The sequence below is a fragment of the Capsicum annuum genome, chromosome 12 (genome assembly GCF_002878395.1).
Source record: "Capsicum annuum cultivar UCD-10X-F1 chromosome 12, UCD10Xv1.1, whole genome shotgun sequence".
Taxonomy (NCBI): domain Eukaryota; kingdom Viridiplantae; phylum Streptophyta; class Magnoliopsida; order Solanales; family Solanaceae; genus Capsicum; species Capsicum annuum.
Window position 1 is genome coordinate 113,868,991 of NC_061122.1, and position 20,295 is coordinate 113,889,285.

Consider the following 20,295-nt stretch of genomic DNA (forward strand, 5'->3'; position numbering starts at 1 on the left):
ATTTCATGGAAATTCATTCTTCGGATCCAATATGACTCACCGGTATGAGCCATATACTGGGGTACAGTGGTATGGTCCTATCGTATACTGACCAGTGTTAGTTGGTGGGATAGTTTTGGTCATTGGAATGGGTACGATTTAGAGGTGTGAGTCATAAGGGTTTGGTGCGAGTCGTAGCAGGGACTCATGTGGTGGGCAGTGTTTGATCCTCCTGGTATTATATTCTGCCAGGGATACGGGTTATGGGTACAAATCGTATGTTGTGGTTACGTCTTAGTTGGATAAGTTGTATACTGGATAGTGTTTGATCCAAGGGTTGAGGCTTGGATACAAATGGTGGATACCGATCGTATAGGAAGGTACGACTCATATGGGTCAGTCATATCCCTGTGAAAGGTTTTTTTAAGGAATTTAAGTGGGGTATTTTGGACATTTCCCTACTTACCCTAACTAGGACCCACGACTTCTAATACTCTTAGAAGGTTATTTACCCCAATATTCTATTCATTAACCTTTAGAAACTATTCCAAAACACTCTATAATTCTCTCAAGAGCTTTTGGGGCAAGAAGACTAGGGTTTCATCTTACGGATTGCTTTGGGGCTTGTCTTGGTAATTTCTTTCCATCGATTCTTTGGTATAAGGCATGATTCTCTTCCCTCATTGTAATTTAAACTAAAGGCATGGTTTATATAATTGATTTCACAGTTTTACTATTTCATGATTATGGTTTCCAATAATTATTTGTGGGTTTTGATATTGAATGCTTGGTTATGGCCTCCTATTATTTTATTTATGATTTTATATGCATTAATGGTGTTTTGGACAATTAGATTGCATGGTAATGGTTTAATTGTCTTTGAAATTGGTTTTTGTAATATTATGCCCCAAGGTGTTTTATAAAATGCTTATAAAGATATCTTCATTGCATTGACTTCTTTTAATGGAACTCTTGCATAATTTAAATGGGACAAAGGATTTATGCATGGCTTAAATGGTTTGAAAAGGCTATAGACTAAATGTGTATGCTTGTAGAGAACATGGAAGTCTCCCAAGTGGATTTAATATGGTATATGGAAGGGAATCTAAGGTCCCCTTAACCTAAATGGTTTGGCTATGGATATTACTTGCAAGTACGGGGTGGTATGACAATACCTCTAATATTAGCCTTGGTTAATAAATGGTTAATGGATTGTTTGGACAAGGTTTTAATTGAGTATTAATGGTGGGGTATGTATCTAATCTATGAAAGGTGGTGGTATCGGGGGGATCAAAACCAGAACCTTATATTTGTCGATATGAAGGGTCTTGATGACCAGTGTGTATGTCACATTTTACATTGGGGGATGTACTAGTCATCCCATGGGATATTCCCTGATCATGCAGCTACACGAACTAGTTCCCTTTTAGCAGGGAGACCTGAACCCATATGGCCCGTGGGTGGTTAGGACGGCAAAGCTACATAGCCTAAGTAAATGTTTTAAGTGCATGCTAAACCCGGTCCCCTTTCCCGACACTTATATATGTATGGTTTTATGTATTTTGGATGGTTTTACTTAGTTTTATGACTAGCATTATTTTATTCTTATCCCGAGATTCATGCTAGCGGTCACTCGCTAAACCCTTCTACTGGCAGTTGTATACCCATGCTATGTAGGAACCGGCTATTCTACTCCTCCTATTTATCACGTGGATTCTATATCAGCATTAGGTCTGAAGTGTTGAGCTTCCATTCTTTTGGGATGCATCATTTTATGTTATGGATTTCTGTAGACACGTCTCTTTTATTTTGGATATTGGTTTCGCCATGGTTGGGGGCATGTCCCAAACATATTTTTTCACTCTTTTGTATAGAGGCTTTGTGGCACAACTGGGGGTTGGTATGGGCGGGATCGACAGAGGCGTCAGCCTTAGCATTGGTATTGATATTGAGGATGGTATCATCGGACATGATTTCTCACTATTCCATTCTATTACATTTTGGGATTAGTTTTCATTTTATGTTTTGGTATTTCCTTTGGTTTATGGTTTATGGTTTGATTTGGTATGGTTGGGCGATTGGTGTGGTGTTGTTGGACTCGATTGGGTCTGTCACGGTTGTGACCCTATCCCAGAGTCTTAATGCGAACAATAACGTTATATTGTTATATGTTCGAAATCCATCCCATCTAAGTCTGGATATAGGTGGTTGGGCTGGGTAACAGGGAGAGGTCCCCGGTCCTGGTTAGACTTGGGATGCCCATTACGACAAGACCCGGGGTTGGGTCGTGTCAATCTAACCCCACTAAATTCAACATTCCAGATTCATTGGTGAAGTTGGGTTTTATATTCAAGGTCATTTAGGCCACTTGCGGGTTCCACACCCATATATTCTGATTTTTTACTTTTTGACTAATGGGTTAAAATGATCTCGGGTGCTGTGGGATCCTAACCAAGGGTCAACCTATCGTAAGATCGATATTACATAGTTGTTGGCGCAATCAAAATTTGTATCCAAAAATATTATACTCAAGTTTTTTCTTTACGGCCATTTGGAATCGACGAAGACTTCTAAATGGAAAATTGGCTCTAAAAACCAATGAACTACACCGTAATCGAACTATTAGTTCCAACAAGTCATAAATGACTTGGGGTAGCTACGGAGAAGCTCAAACAGTGGATATAAGTATAAATATAGAAAATGACCTGAAGGGTCATTACAATATCCACTACTAAAAGGACTTTCGTCCCCGAAAGTCAAGGAAAAGAAAAAATCTCAAAGGCTCGAAGGGATGAGGTACTGGCCCGCATACTCCAAGCATGACTTCCCAGGTAACCTTCACGAAGAGAGGACACTTGTAAGGGATTTCGCCACAGGTATCCCTTTTCCAACCAACACCCTCACGTTACTTCTCAAACAATCAAAACTTAACTTCAACCTCTAACTGGCCTCCAACTTAATTGAAAAGACTGATGCATGCAAATCTGAACCACAACACACTGATACCATCTCGATATCGACACAAATCAACAAAGGCTCATCCAAGACAAACCGACCCAAGTCATGAGTCATACCATTAACTCCCAAATCCAAATATAATCTTCTTCTACCAATCCATTCCTACTATCCACTTTGAACCAGGAGGAAAATCACCTGAGTCTCACCTGCGCAATCTCATCACAGAGAACTCGAAGAACTTAGGTTGATTCGCTGAAATTCCATACGAGAAACATGAGAATAATCTCATAAGGTTCTATTTGGGCACACAAATATAGATAATAAAGGAGTGTAATCTATGCCAATGTTGCAACCAGTCTAGATAAAAATCAAACTGAAATCCTGAAGTCAAGGTATAACTACTCATCACTAAATATTTCGCTTCAGGATGTCCCATCAATTAAGAATAAGGCCATACTGAATCCATCTCAAGTATATTACTACCATTCAGTAAAGCATCCAAAATTCCCAAAGAAAATGGAAAACTCGAAGTCATGACAGAAGTTGCCAATACGGGGCCTATGGTCTGTCACCCGAGCACTTATCAACTATAATCCAACCAACGTCTAGAAGACCGAATAGGTAAACATGGAGTAGGTTCAACCGGCCTATAAATAAAATCTGAACAAATCCAAGTCTAAAACAACTGCATGCAAGCTCTATAACACCAAGCTGAAATCTCAATACCAATGCTGAATCATTCGATCTCAAATATCTAAACTCTATAATACCAAGCTGAAATCTCAATATCAACGCTGAATCACTCAGTCTCAAATATCTAAACCAACACTAAAAACGGTTAGGCATTAATGCCCCAAATCTATCATAATTCTAAATCGCCATTCTAAAGAGTCAAATCCAAAACTGAGTCAATAAGGCTATATCAATGTCAACTATCTCCAATCGACTCTAGTATCCAAATAAAACATATCCAAGAAAAATCATACCAAGCCACTCTAGAGACAGAGTAAAATCACCATAGGGATAACCACTGTCTGAAAACACAAACAACCAACTCTGTATCAGCTGGAGGGCATGAAATATTATCGTAAAATATAAATCATGTAAAAGGATAAATCACAGGCTGAAAATGCATAGAACCCACTCCATATCCGCTGGAGGGAATAAACTATCCAAACCTACTCAAAAACTTCCCAAGGTTGAAAACCACACCAATAAAGGCTACTCTCACAACTCAGAGAAATGCAACTTTAGCCGAGGACTAATCAATCTAACACTTCATCCCAGCAAGGAATAGCCAGAGGCATATATCATCAAGGAGAAACACTCCACCAAGCCTCATCAGGCCGACAAACTCTAAAATGGAGATTTACCAAATCCACCCTATAATCTTATCATCGAAGAAGAAAAATACCAATCTCGAAACCAAGGCCAAAGTCAAAAACCATCATCAGGAAATCAACAAATTGAGATAAAGAATTTCAAACTTGCCAACTCAGTAAGTGATCACAAGAAAGGACACCTGCCTCTAACTTTCCAACTCTACTAGAAAAACCATGCCACATCAATAAAAGGAGTATCCAATCTCCGCATCGGTAATAAGGGTAAACCATCAGAAGGGAACCAACCTAACAAACCTAAAAGATAAATCCACGAAATCTCTACATCAAAATAAAAACCACTATCAAACAAAGAAATAGCCATAAATGAATAATGAACCTCAAACTGTTAAATCTCACAAACGGCTATATCTAAAAGAACAGCCAAGGTAAAAACCTTCGCAACCCAAAAGGCAAGTCTAAGGATCTCAGACTCAATAGGCAATGTAACTAAATTGCTAACTCTAGGGTCATAACAGAGCCACAAAAGGTCAACCTGCCTTTTGATATCACAATACATCCCCGAATCAATCTAATATAGCTAACCAAGATGGAACACAGTCAACCTCGCCGCGCCAGGGGAAAGAAATCATTAAATCGGGCTATATCTACTTAAGCCACCAAATAATATCATAAGAAAATGAAAGTCTAACTAGATAACACTAGTCTATATAGATACCCAACAAGAATCAATTACATCAAGGAACAATATCAAGTAATATCAATAATCCTCACATAGTAGTAGCAATAGAAATAGCAATATCAATGTCAACATACTGAACAAGCGGTATCAAAAATGAATATCAATATCATGTACCACTCAAGGGCTACAACATGACTAATGTGCCAAGATAAATGAGACTCGAACCCAAATCACGTCAATATAAATCTACTTCATCCACTACTAAAAAAAATAAATCATGAAGCAGTAACATAATCATAAATCTAATAACAAGGCATATAATAACCAATATCAATTCATCAAGGAATATAATCACCATTGGGTATGAAAACCCCAATACATATAATAAAGATAAAGACGGGAAATAAAAGCACACCAGTCGTGGCAACATCTATAATCACATTCCTGAAAGGCATAGAAAAATAAATCTGAACAGGTCTAAATCAAACTGAATAACTAAATCATCAATCGAGGCACCACGCACACTATCTCTGACTAAAGATTCCACAGCATCATAGGGCTGATTTGAATTAGCTGAATGACTAGAAATTTTATGTCAGGGGTACTTTTTAGATCAGTAGTTGATCTCTCTATAGTTGTAGAAATTCCTGAAGCATCAACATGGAGAACATACAAACTAAGCTCAAATGGATGGACAATTGACGCTGAGAAAAATATCTAGAATTATGTGCATCCTTCCATAATCATAGCCTATCTCAGGGACTTTAGGCTGGCAGGGAATACATGCTAACTCTATCTAATCAACTATCTCATAATCTAAAATACTAATTGTGTACATATAAATGTAAAATCTATCGGAAGGATCCTCACTCCTGAATATAATACCAATAGCATTATAATGATGGCATGGAATTTTGTTGCCACTTATAAAAGCCTCAATACTTGTGCTCTCTATGGGCCTTTCATAACTGATAACCTGAGGGAAGGAAGACTCGGTTGTTGTCAAGTGCTCCAACGCTAAATGGAGTGGAAACGCTAAATGATTCCATGCACCCTACACGAATCGAAAGGATATAACATAGGAATAAGTCTGGCACACTCAAGAAATCCAATCTTGCATTCAAAAACTAATAAAAACCCTAACGAACACTAATAGATCCAACTTTGGTCTAAGAAATTCTCGATGAATCGAATGCCACCCACGACTGTAAGGGAGCTACAACATAACTCGGATTCTCAATACTGAACCTCAAAGGATGAAGTAGTCACAAGCTCAACTGGAGCCTAAGCTGGCCCAAATCTTTTTTGGCAGCCGCTGATGATCTTCGATATCCATCTTTGACTCTCTAATTTGATGATGCGCTGAAACTCTAGAAACATGTGTTAAAGTCTCATCCACATCTGTCAATAATATCGCATCATCCTTAGGGGATAGAATAAAGTACAATAAAGTAATCGAGGTACATAGAAATATGAACACATGATAAGAAATTAAGAAGTGAATTTCCTAAAATGTCACTGTAGCTTTCTGAAGATAGGTTACAGAAGTCTCCACACCAATCCGTAGGACTCTACTAACACTTATCTCTTGTACTAACACACCAATGAAACCTAGGCTCTGATACCAATTTGTCACAACTCGATTTCTGAGTCATGATGGTACCTACCATAACCCACCAGTAGGTAAGCCGAATCCATAATGCAAAGCTAACGCAATGGCTTACCTTGATGAAATTTTCCAACATAGACCCTATATAGGAATACAATATAACAACAATATTACACAAATGAAACAACTAACATTCGAATACCAAACCCATGACTTAATAGTATAAGTACAAGAGCAACTCTAAATCCAACAATAAAAATTACAACTCAAAGTCTAATAAACATAAATAGTTTTAAATTATCTCATACATTTATCTCGAACTTAAAAGACAAAATAAGGATAGAGGAGGAAAAGGGCAACACAAAGTCCAAGAGCTCACCCTCTCTCATAATGATCAACACAGCATGATATCAACTTAACAAAGGCAAGTAGAACTCAGGTATGCACCAAAAAGGTACAGAAGTGTAGTACGAGTACAAAAACATGGGTACTCGGTAGGCATCATCGGCCGACAGAGCTAAATTATAATATAAGGATATATAAAGTAAGACAATAACTTAAAGTCAAGGTATAGGATCGAACCTGAATCTTCTTCAATATCACTGTATAAAATAACTAATCTACTAAGGCAATAACATAATGTATCATATCAATATATACCATAATCTTCATACAAATGAGTAATCGTTTCAGAAGCATAAAGCCACATATATACCATAACAACTATGTATTTACCATAATCAACACCAACCATCATTAGAATATAAAGAACAAGAACTTACCATGACGTCCCATACCATCAGAAAGTACACACAAAAAACACAACAAAGAACGCGTTACGGCATCCCATACCATTGGAGAGTACACCAAAATATCAATCCATCAATATATCAAGGCACAACTACAAAAGAAACTATCAAAGCCGTAGGTTACACATTCCCACCAGGGTCTTTTACCAATGTCTACAATCATTATCAATACGGCAATTTAGCATAATGAAACTAATATCACCATAGCATAGTTATATAATTACTTATTCTCTATTTCATTGAAGAACTCCAAGTCTAGTCTATATTAGCTAATCTCCATATCCATGAAGCACTAGTTTACAAGTCTTATAGTTTACTAGTCATCAAATAAGGAAAAGCTACAAGTTACCAACACTATAATTTATTCACCTATCTAAAGTTCATTTTCTAATTAGCATCCTCATTATATAAGTCGTCAATTAAGCCACCACGACATCACATGCTAGATGTCAACTTAACTATTCATTATACAATACTAAGACCAATATCATTAGGCATGTTACAACCTTAAGGACTAGTTTCCATATTTTAACCAAGTAAGGTCCACCAACTAGTTTACTAGGCTTCTAGCACACATGTCATAGTCATTTATTAGAGATAAATAGTTATCATTTAAGCCACTTTATTAGGCAAAATTCCATAACATGACCATTTATCCAAGCAAGTAGATTTACTAGGTGAGCCCTTGGTTCTACACAAGATTACACATATCAATTAGCCTTAACCCAATACTCGGCATAATCCACTTCTAGTTACTAATTAGAATTAAAATGGGCCACGCCTCTTAACTAGTGATTAGTGACAAAGAATGATTAATAATCTACCAAGTAAGGCATCATGTCCCAAGTACACAAACAGGTTTAGCCACAAATAGGATAACACCACATATGTCCATATATGCATATATACTCACCACGCACAGTATCAATATAACATTGTTACCTCTTCCAAATTAACTGGGCATCATCACAACATCAACATATCCTCCGAATTCACCGAGTATCATATAACATCATTATATCCTCCAAATTCACCGTGTATCATCATAACATCATTACCTCTTTTGGATTAATCGAGCATCATCATAACATCAACATATCCTCTAGATTCACCGGGCATTATCATAATATTATTATATCCTCCGGATTCACCGGGTATCATCATAGCATCATTACCTCTTCCGAATTCACCGGGTATCATCATAGCATCATTACCTCTTCCAGATTAATCAGGCATCATCATAATACCAACATATCCTTTGAATTCACTGGGTATCATCATAACATTATTTTCTTTTACAAATTAATCGGGAATCATCATAACATCAATATATCCTCTGAATTCATGAACATAATCATAATAATAATATCATTATATCATCTGGATTCATTGAGTATCATCATAACATCATTACCTCTTTTAAATTAATCGGGCATCATCATAATATCAACATATCCTCCAAATTTATCGGGTATAATTAAAACATCATTACCTCTTTCAAATTGACCTGGTATCATCATAACATATCCTTCGAATTCACCAGGCATCAGAATAACATCATTACCTCTTTCGAATTAACCAGGCATTATCATAATATCAACATATCATCCAGATTCACCGGGTATTATCATAACATTATTACTCTATCCGAATTAACCAGGCATCATCACAACATAATTATATCCTCCGTATTCATCGGTCATCATGATAACATCATTACCTCTTCTGAATCAACCAGGCATCATCATACTATCAACATATCTTTCAAATTCACCGGGCATCATCATAACATTATTACCTCTTTCGAATTAATCGAACATCAACATAATATCAACATGTCCTCTGGATTCTTCGGGCATCATCATATAATTAGCATATCTCCCAAGACAACCAACATTCATATACATATATAGTCAAATCAATGAACATGTACAAGCCACAATAATAGAATATAAGTGATGCAAGGTAACACATATCATCACACTTTAACATAATATAATTAGATGCATGAGCATGAATATCTAAATGAAATACGCAATCACCACTTTTTCAAGGTTATCATATTTATTAGCAAGTCAACTATAAGTCAAGTGCATGTTTTCTAGTTTCTTCTTTTATTCCCATATTTCACAATACTAACCCAAAAAGGGAAATCGTTTACATAAGCATTAGCTTAATCATTAGACTTGGTTCATAGCAAGAGTGGTAACATAATTAGAGGTTCACTTGGTGTGATAATCGATAAATCAAGAGATAGCATAACCATAAGTTTAATTCAGAAGACTTTCCAAGGCTATCCATATCATGAAAACAAGATAATTAATCAAGTATACATATATCCAACCATCAACCACATACATAAACTGACAATCGGGTTTAACCATTATAATATCAATAACGTAATTTAGATATTCATTAAGTAGCTAGGTCACTAAGGAATGTTATAGTTCAAGCTTAAGGTGGGTTAAGTCCCACTCCTAAATCCCAATAATGTCAAAGTTTACTTCTACAAGACTAACTTCTACCCGGAGTTAGGCTAGGTTATCTAAATCACACCATAACGGCTTATCAATCCATACTAAGCCTATAAGGGAAAAAATTCTTCAAGAAACCTTCCTAAGTCACCCCAAAAGACTAAGGTCATATCATAAATAGTCATAACTAGGTTACATACTCTTAAGGTTAGCCAACAACATCATTCTCAACTACTAGAGCAACTAAAGTATTCTCATGCTATTCATGAGACTTCAAGTAGAACTATCCAAGGTTCTAGTCTAAAGGTCAAACATCACACTTTATAAGTTTAATGGCCTACAAGAAACAACTAATCCCAAGTATCGCCATTCTTCCATTTATTATCTAAAACCCCGCCCAATCTCACAAGATAACAATAATTATACTATAATCAAGATCAATCCATTACAAGTAAGCTTAACCTACCTTGAGTCCAATTGCTTATGAACCAATAAGCTTTGCCATTCCTTTTTTTGAAGCTTCTTTTTCCACGAGCCAAGCTATTAACAACACAATCTAAAAATTATTAAAATAACAACAACACCCATTATGTAACCATTATTCCATGAGTCTAAAATGACACCAAACCCCCAAGTGGGTCCTGATGTTGGGGTATTTTTGCATTCTAGTGTCACTATTCTAGCTTTTTTAGCCTTGTTTTGAGGATGATATGTGTGCTATATGAGTTGAAAATGAGATGAATGTGCATATAAGTGTTAAATCATATGTTTATAATGTTAAAATTTATGTCCAAACAAGTTTGTACTTAAAAGTTTTATTTAGAGTTCAACCCGAAAAACTAGTGTCACTAGCTTGAGCTAAGTACTTGTCTAGTTGGTCTCATTGGATTCTAGTGTGTTTAATGAATTCCTTATGGTTTATATATGTGATTATGAGTGGGGTAACTTGTTAGTAGTAGAAAAGTTCAATTTGAGTGAGTGTACAGCTGGAATAATAAGTGAAAGATCAATACAAACTAGCCTAGCTTAGCTCTTGTTTTGATTCATTGTTAAGAGTAGTGTGTTGTGTTTGTCTCCTAATTCGTGTGGTATGAGTTTGTAGGATAATTTGGGAGCTGAATATGATGATATTTTGATGTTAATAAGGCTTGAAATCCATGGTAAAGACACCACAAGACAAGATACTAAGAGGGGAGACTCAACACTTAACCAAAATTCAGAGAATAACTTCCAGAGGCTTAGGGAGATATTGAGGCGCCGCCCCACCTAGAGCAGGGCTATGGGCAGGGAATATCCTTGCCTAGAGCGGTGATCTATCCAGGGATCAGCCCCACCTAGAGTGGTACTATAGCTAGGGCGATGCCCCATCCACACCCGGGCTTAATAATTGACAGTTTTTAACTCCAACACGGACTTGGCTTACTCCTATACTATAAAAACATGTTGTATTTACATGACTTTGGACATATTTTGGAGATCAAGGGGATGATATAGCTTCATAATTATATTTTTATTATTTTAATTTAGTTCATTCATTTTTTTAGTCGTTAATTACCAATTTGTGATTACGATTATGACTATGCGTGGCTAAACGCCCTTTTATGGGGTTGAAGCCAAGAACATGAGTACTATAGTTTTGAATTGAATTTATTTAATTTTTTTTATCATTATTGTTTGTGTGTTCATATTTTATTTAACTATTTTAAGGATTCGCGATGATTACGATTATGACTATGCGTGACTAAACGCCCTTTTACGGGGTTGAAGCCAAGAACATGAGTACTATAGTTTTGAATTGAATTCATTTATTTTTTTATCATTATTGGTTGTGTGTTCATCTTTGATTTAACTATTTTAAGGATTCACAAACCTTAGAATACATCAATTATCTACCTTTTAATCTCGGGAGAGGTAATAAGGGATAGAATATAGAGATGAACAAAGTATGGTTTGTATTCCTTTATGAAATAAGGAATTCGAATTAGTGTCTAGGACAAAGATGTACTTAGATACCTTACTTAATTTACACATAGGATGATAGCATAATACACTTAAGTGGACTATTACATCCCCCCTCAATGATGTAGTTGTAAGGTTCAACTTAGGTAAAGGACTAGAGGTTGGGAAACCATAATCATGCAATTAACCCTACGAATCAACAACAAGATAAGCAAGTTAACTAATAAAGTTCAACAAAATAGTATGATTGTTCAAAGTGGTTTAACCCTGGATTTTCTCCTATTGATTGCTTTAACATCTTTAATTTCCGCATTGTTTACTTTTCTATAATTTATGAATAATAAACTCTTTTTTTTTAGTTTCGCTAGCATCAACTGAATCTAATTTGTGAACTAAAATAAAATTATTGCTAAATCAAGTCTTTGTGGAATCGATACTTGGCTTCTTGAAGGCCACCTTACTACTTGATAAGACCACGTACACTTGCGTGTGTGCTGTCAAGTTTTTAGTGCCATTGTCGGGGACTTGTTATTTGGCAACTGTTTATTTTAGTTTAACTTTTATATTTATTTAGTTTTTTTATGCTTGATCTTGGTTTTGTGATTGTAGGAAATAGGTTTTAAGTTTAGGAAGCTGGTAAGGGATAGGTATTTAGTTGAGCCAAGCCCCGAACCCGAACAACACTTCCTTCAACGAAGGAGAGACGCAATACGTCTCCTCTAATTTCCATAAATTAAAGAAGACTAGGTAGTTCCTGGTCCAATGGCTGAAGAACAGGCAGCCCGCAGGACAGTTAGGGAAGTGACAGTCCCACTTCCAACGAACTTGACTTCCCTAATTCAAAGACCGGCTTTTGGGGGAATTTTGAGTTAAAGCACAACATGGTGCAGCTTCTAATCAGTAGTGGACAATTTTCATAGCTTTCACAAGAGGATCCACAAGTCTACTTACAGACTTTCATTGAGCTTACTAACATATTTATTCCGACTGGGGTGAATACAGATTATGTGAGGCCGACACTTTTTTCCCATTCATTGTTAGGGGAAGCTAAAAGGTGATTAAATACAGAGCTAGCCAATTCAATTACATCATACGATGACTTAGCTAGAAAGTTCCTCATCAGATTCTTTCCATCAAGCACGACTGCGAGACTTCACAATGAGATACTGAGCTTCAAGCAAAAGCCTGATGAAAATCTATATCACGCTTGTGAACTCTTTAATGCCCTTCTTCGAGATTGTCCACATCATCAAAAATCCAATGTAGTACTTTTTTTTAATTTTGTAGAAACACTTAATCACAATACACAAATTTTGCTAGATTCAGCCGTAAGTGGTCAAGCGCTGGAGTTGACTTATAATGAGTTGTACACATTGTTGAACCATATAGCACAAGGAAATCCTAAATGGAATTCAAATTCTAGAAGATCTACGAAAAGAATTGCGGATGGATTGGAGGTAGACCAGTTTACTGCCTTATCAGCTCAGGTTACAACATTGCAAAATATGATAAACACTCAGTTCAGCTGCCTAAAATTGAGAGCTCCACAACCTATAGCCACAATCAGTTCCATCCAATAAGCTGCAGGTTGGTGTGAAGTACAGTAATAGTGGTCACTTAGCGGTTCTATGTGCTTCTAATCTAGAATTCGTGATGTATATAGGTAATGCTCAAAGAACAAATTATGGTTATTCCTACAACATGAAGTGGAAGAATCAGCCTTGGAACGCACAACAACAACAAATTCAGCAATCACAGGCACAAGTGATTCAGTCAACTAGCAACATGGAAGAGATGTTGAAGTAAGTACTAGCTAGTCAAACACAATTGGCTGCAGACATAAAAAATTTACAACCTACTCAGAGAAGCTTAGAGATTCAAGTGGGGTAGATACAACAAGCATTAAATACTTGGCCACAAGGTGGTTTGCCAGCAGATACAGAAAATCCAAAGCAGATTATGGAAATTACCTTGAGGAGAAGTAAAGAGCTTCAAGAAGAACCTCCCAAGGAAACAAAAGAGGTAGATACAGATTTGACTCCCCAACAGGTTTCTGATAATTCAAGGAAGTTTGAGTACTTGAAAGAGACATTTATTGTTGAACCAGAAAAGAAGCAAGTGTCGCCACTACCCTTTCCTTAAAAACACATGAAAGCAAAGGAGGATGCAATGTTTAAGAAGTTTTTTGACACGTTCAGAGGGCTTCACATTAACTTACCTTTGTTAGATGTTTTGCAGGGTATGCCCAAGTACACTAAGTACTTGAGGGATATGGTTTCTAATAAGGTAAAATTACAGGATATGGGAGCGATAACACTCACTAAAGAGTGTAGCATTGTAATGACATAGAAAATCCCTAAGAAATTAAGAGATACGAGGAATTTTACTCTCTCTATCCAAATTAGGAGTAAAGTAGTCCACATATTGAGTGACTTAGGGGAGAGCATAAATTTGATGCCCCTATCTCTGTTTGAAACATTGGGCTTGGGAAAGCTTAGATCGACCAATGTGGTTTTACAGCTTGCAGACGGATCCATAGCATATCCAGAAAGAATTATTGAGGATGTCCTCATAAAGTTTGGCAAATTTGTTATTCCTATTGGCTTTATTGTTCTTGATTTTGAGGTAGATGAACAGGTACCAATCATATTGAGGCATCCATTCTTAGCAACCGGAGGAGCGTTGATTGATATTAGAGAAGGCACGCTCAAAATAAGGGTAGAGGATAAAGAAGTGGTATTTTATATTTACAAATCACCCAATATAACATCCCACTATACAAATTTGTGTATGATTAATATTATTGAAGGGGAAAAGTGTGGGGTGGTTAGTCCACTAAAGACCTCTTTGAACTACCTAATTGAGTAGCCTAAGCTTCTACTACCTAAGCCTAATTTGATGCTAATTGATGAGCTTGAAAAGGATAAAGTTGAGGAATCTTCTACTCTTGAGAATTCACACCTAAAAAGGGTGGAGAAAATAAGAAGATGGAGACCAAGTGTGAGAAAGAGAAGGAAAGAGAATGACTAAGTCGTTAGAGAGGTCATGTCGCGACACTAAATCAGGCGCTACTTGGGAGGCAACCCAGGTTAAGTAGGTATGTTTTCTTTTTAGTTTTTAATTTTTATTTCATGTATTTTTTGTTTTTTATTGAATCATAGGATAATGGAAATTATGAGTGCCAGAAACCTGAGCTAAGGAGCATGGCAGAAAATAGAGTGTGGGGTCCCATGGATTTAATTTATGTGTAAAGATGCTACCAGCTAGGCCTAGAGGACTCAGGGATTATTTCTATCTCTTACTTTTAAGTTTAATTTGGGGGCAAAGTAGATTTTTAAGTATGGGATGGGAAAATTCCTAAATTTTAGCTCAATTTAAAAAAAATTGGTGTGAGATATTCTTGTTGGTGCTATTTTTTATTATATGTTGCAAGTGTTTTGTTTGATAAAAGCATATGGAATAAGTAAATTACTGCTTTTGAGACTTTTAGGCTTAAATTTTATGACTCTTGTACTTTTTGGCTTAAATTTGAATTTATGTTATTGTGTGGTTGGGAGTCTATGATGATCTTATTGAGTTGAGCATGTGCCATGTGCGTGTGAGATTTTTGTATATTCCTTATTACCTGTGATGTCTAGAACTTGCCTGGTGTGTGTATAAAGCAAAATAAAGAGTGTGGGGTTTAGGAGATGATTTAGGAATTTTTTTGATAGCCTTGCTTTATACCTTCTATTTGTCCTACCCATTGTGCATAATCCTAGTTAACCCCCATTGAGCCTTTAGCGTTTTCTATGGTAGCCTCATAAGTAGCCTAATCCCTTCTTTGATAGACCATAATTTGATCCAAAAATCTCCTAAGTGCTTTAACAAAAAATTTATTTAGTACAGAGTTTGAGAAATTAGAGAAGAAAAAGGTGAAATTGATTCCCCAAGGTAATAGTTATTGGTGTTTATATTTGATATGTAGTGGTTGGGATTGATATAAATGGTGTTAGAAACATTTCCATGATTGACGAAAATGAGAAAAATTTAATCTTGAAGGAATAAACAATACGTCCACCATGTGTTTGTGAAAATGCAAAAAAGAGATGGGGTAAAATTAAAGAATAGGGTAGACAAAAATGGTGTAACTTGGTTGTTGGAGATTGGTTCTAAATGTTAAATGTAGTGTATTAAAGCGCTTAGAGAGGTTAGTCACTATTCCAAATAGTTCCTACCTGTCCTTTAGCCTACATTACAATCCGAAAAAGACCTAATTGATCCTAAGTTCATCATTCTGATATTAGTGGAGCATTACACTAAAGGCAAGCTTATGGTTCATTGTGTGTAACTTGTGAATTCCTTGTGAGAGTGAGAGTAATTTGATTATTATACCCATCATGTTAAAAATTGATTAATTGTGAGTGATTATGGGTAACTCTCTTTGTTGTGAGGGGCACATGTTTGATGAATGTAGGTAATTTGTATGACGTCCTTGATTGAATGATAAGCATGAGTTTTTCAACTAGGTGAGTCAATTCTTGAGGCTAAGATGTTTTGGAGTAGTGTTCATAAGCTTTTAATTGTGTTTGTAACATGCTTAGTGTAGAAACTTGCAATCTATGTAGTAATTGTAGTACTATCTTGAGTGTCTTGCATGTAGTAGAAGTGTAGAGTCTTCAACTGATGATCATTATAGTTAAGAGTTGTTCGAGAATGAACAAGGCTTTAAGGTCCCACCTATGGAAAATGAGTTTTTGAGATCAACCCATTGTTCAAACATCATTAGGAAGCTATAACCCTCAAGAAGTTTGAGTAAAACAATCATATTTGTGGCTACAACTGAGACTCAAGGACTTAGGGTTTTGGGTCTAGAAATCAAGAAATTAATACAAAATTTGAAGGAATCTTACCTTAGATTTGTAGGAAAAATGGATTATACAAGTTATTCAAGCTCCTAATCAACCCACAAGACTCACTTTTACATCAACAAATCTTTGTAGCTGCTAGGGTTCTCAAAAAGGAGAAGAATGCCCCAAAAATCGGCCAAATGGGCCTTTTATACGAGTTTAAATGGGCCCGCAAGGTCAAAACTTATTTTTGACCTCTCGGACTCATTTGGACTCTGTTTTTTATAAACGAACTATGTAACCCCATTAAATTCAACATTCCAAATGCATTGGTAAAATCATATTTTCCATCCAAGGTCATTTAGGCCACTTATGGGGTTCATACCCATATATTTCAATTTTTGACTTTTTGACTAATGGATCGAAATGATCTCGGGTGCTGTGGGATCTGAACCAAGGATCTACATATCCTAAAATCGATATTACATAGCTACTGGCATATTTGAAATTTGCATCCGTAATTATTTTACTAAAGTTATCGCTCGGCGGCCATTTGGACTCGACGAAGACTTCTAAATAGAAAATTGACTCTAAAAACCAACGAACTACCCGGTAACCGAACTATCAGTTCCAACAAGTCATAAATGACCTTGGAAAACTATGGAGAAGCTCAAACAGCGAAAATAAGCATAAATATAAAAAAGGACCTGAAGGGTCATTACAATAAAAAAGTAATGTGACACCTCTTACATAGAAATTTTGCTATTCTTTTCTTTTTGTCCCATTTTTTAAATTGATGCTCTTTTCCATTTTATGGTGATATTTAAAAAGACTACAAGCTTCAATTAAAAAGCCTAAAAATTATGTCCTTAGATCGCTATATAATGAAGTAGTTATAACTCATTAGACCTCTACATAATGGCTATTCTAACTCCTCACGAGTTAAAGGATATTTATTAGTTAGGCACAAAAAATTTTAATTATCCTTTAATAATTAAAACAACTTAGAAATAGTAAATAATTTTGTAACGAGTTGTTTGTTGGAAAAGTAATATCGATGTTTTTCAATATTCTAGTCTTACGAGGTTGTGATTTTATTTTTTTCTCTGATTAGAAAATAGTTAAGTTATTCATTTTGTATTATTATTGGTATGTTATTGTTATTTTTTATATTTTAACTTGTACAGATTTTTAAAAAGAAATGAAGACTTTTAAAAGAAGATTATGTGTCTAACATGTATGATCTTGTGTTAAATGGATCATATAGGAAAACAATGTGAAAGAAGATTTATTTTAGTAATTTCTGATATAAAATTATTTAGTTTAGAGATATAGTTTAATGTGTTTTTTTCACAAAATAAAAGAAATTATATCTTACAAACTGAAATAGATGAAATAAGACTCTTAAGTTTTAATAAGTATTTGTCGTATTTCTTTTTCTTTTGAAGAGGGGGAGGGGTATGAACTTATTTATAAAGCGGTTGCCTTGAAAAATATTTGTTATAATCATGTGAAGCGTGGACATGTTGACTAGTTAAATAATGATAAGCACTAAGAGTTGAGATAAAACTAAAACTCTAAAATTATAGAGGTAGTTATAATTAGTATAAACTCAAAATTGTCATCTGGCTAGAATATCATTTTAGTTGTTGTAAGTCCTGATCAATTGGGTTATAGTCACGATTTTTTTGTTGTTATGATTAATAATATTACTTGGGTTATAATCATATCTTATGTTATTTTTTTTTCATTTTTTTTATCTTTTGTTTAATTTTAGTTTATTCACTATACGTACTCCTCCTCCTATTATATATTACTATCAATATTAGTACTACTGTCATTATTATTATTATTATTATTATTATTATTATTATTATTATGTAAATAATATATATATATATATATATATATATATATATGTTTACATATTATAAGATACAGGTTTGAAAAAGTAAAAGTTTATTCAAACTCTTTAATTATGGGTTTCATTTTATTAAGATAATAATTTTTAAAAAAAATAAAAAGATAATGTATTTAAAATTCAAATATTTTATATTTTGATTCAAAAATTTTATTATTCCCTCTGTTTCAAAATGAATTATTTACTTACCTTTTTAGTCTGTTTCAAAAAGAATGATCCCTTTCTTTTTATTGGCAATACTTTAATTTCAACTTTCCATATAGCATGTTTAGGACCACAAGATTAAAGGACATTTTGGTACATTTGACACAACTTTAATTTAAGACCACAAGATTTAAAAGTCTTCTTTATTTTCTCAAGATTTGTGTTAAGTCAAAATAGGTCATTCTTTTTAAAATCGAGGGAGTACAATGCTTATAACCTTGTTCTAAAAATTGCCGCGTGACTTTCTATTATGCTGTCACTTGGCTTCTTGTGGTGCTTTTAGTTTTACCTATATATATACAAGTATAGGTACCCGCGCGATCCAAATGAGGGGTACGAAAGAAAATAAAACTAAATCTCAAAAGGAGTAACAAAGGATGACACAGCATTTGAATAGCAGAGTGAAATGTCTTCGCCATATTAATCCTTAAAAATACAAATACATAACATGCAATCTAAGAGTGGAACATGAAGATCATACACATTTTTTCAATATTGACCTTGACTAAGCATGTGCACGTGTGTCACTTCCTTCATTCTTATGAAACATACAGGTCCACTTGTGTTGTACTTTTCTCATACAGATGACTCATGCCTTTTTGGAGCTAACTTCCTTTTGTTTCTCCTGACAGTGGATACTATATATCCTCTGATTGATCCTATTCAAAATGCTAGAATTGGACCTTCTAATTGATGATCAAGTCATTTTTTGATTCGCAAAGTGATTGCCTAAATTTATTCAAGCGGGGCTTTAACTTGGTCACCAAACACCTCAAAACTTTACTTATTTTCATACATGTTTTTTGGTCAATTTTTGCTTCTTGATTCAATATTTCAGAATTAGATCGGGTTATAAGATCTAGCTAAAAATTCAGCATACATATCATATCACTAGAATCACCATAGAACGAACTATGTAAAAAAAAATAGAAAATAATATATATATATATATATATAGAGAGAGAGAGAGAGAGAGAGAGAGAGAAATAAAAAAGCAAAAGAGACGCAATAGTTTGTTGAAAGAAAATATAAAAGGGTTTGAACATAGATGACAAAGAAATAAAACAAGATAGATTTCAAACGGCAACCCTAAAATAATTCAGGTAATAAAAAGAAAAATAAAACAAACTACCAAAACTCCTTCCTTGTGGGGAGCAGAGTGACTTTCGAATTGCCGAGCTTGACATCTTAGCCACTGATTTACACGTCAGCTTAATGGAGCCTCCAGAATCATTGCAACATCATCTATTTTTCTCCTTGACCCCAAAGTGTCCTGAACCATTCTAAATTGCCTGATTTGAAGCCTAAGGGATACTTGACTTAACAATTTTTTCAAAGTTGATTCCATTTCAATCATATACCCAGTTTTGAATATATAAGTAAATGTTTACCTACTATAGAAAGCATGTACTTGAAGTACTCAGGCTCTTATGCTTATAAGAATACATCAATCATCTTCATCTTTTTTGTTGATGTAGATTGCTACAGAATATACTGACTGTGCATTTCTTCATTGTCGGACTTTGTACCC